Source organism: Oryzias melastigma, linkage group LG2, assembly GCF_002922805.2.
Source record: "Oryzias melastigma strain HK-1 linkage group LG2, ASM292280v2, whole genome shotgun sequence".
NCBI lineage: Eukaryota > Metazoa > Chordata > Actinopteri > Beloniformes > Adrianichthyidae > Oryzias > Oryzias melastigma.
In genome coordinates this window covers 1585335-1585893 of record NC_050513.1, presented here as the reverse complement: position 1 = coordinate 1585893, position 559 = coordinate 1585335, and positions in this window count along the sequence as shown.

The window sequence follows — 559 nt, the reverse complement described above, 5'->3', positions numbered from 1 at the left end:
TATAAGGCGAAATACAGTTAACACCGAAAATGACCCACAACCCCATTACTAACCCTTTAAATAATTCTAATGTACAAACTAATTCACACAAAACATTTATTTTAATGTATTTTTTTATTCTCGTTTTTTCTAAGTCAAAGCTGGGAGTGGGGGACTATTTACACGACAAAAGTCTCAAGAGTAAATAACTTTTCTTTGTGACTTCTTCATTCTTTTTTTTATTTTATAACACATTTCGTTTCAGTCTGAACTTGCTGCTACGTTTAAACGGTTTTAAAAGACATTCTACATTCTACATGTAGCTACTTCAAAAGGACACAGCAGTGTAACAGCACCATCTAGTGATTAAATTATGAAAATACCAACATTTCTTTTTAAAGTTATCAAAACAATTATCAAATTATTAACTTTTACATTCCTTTAAGATCATTGTTTAGATTGTGGACATTTTATTAACAATTATTTCAAACTGTTTATGTCTGTTCAGTCATTGGCTACATATTTCTTTTTTTTTTAATAGTTGACAATATTTGAGGACAATAAAATTACAGACAAGCCC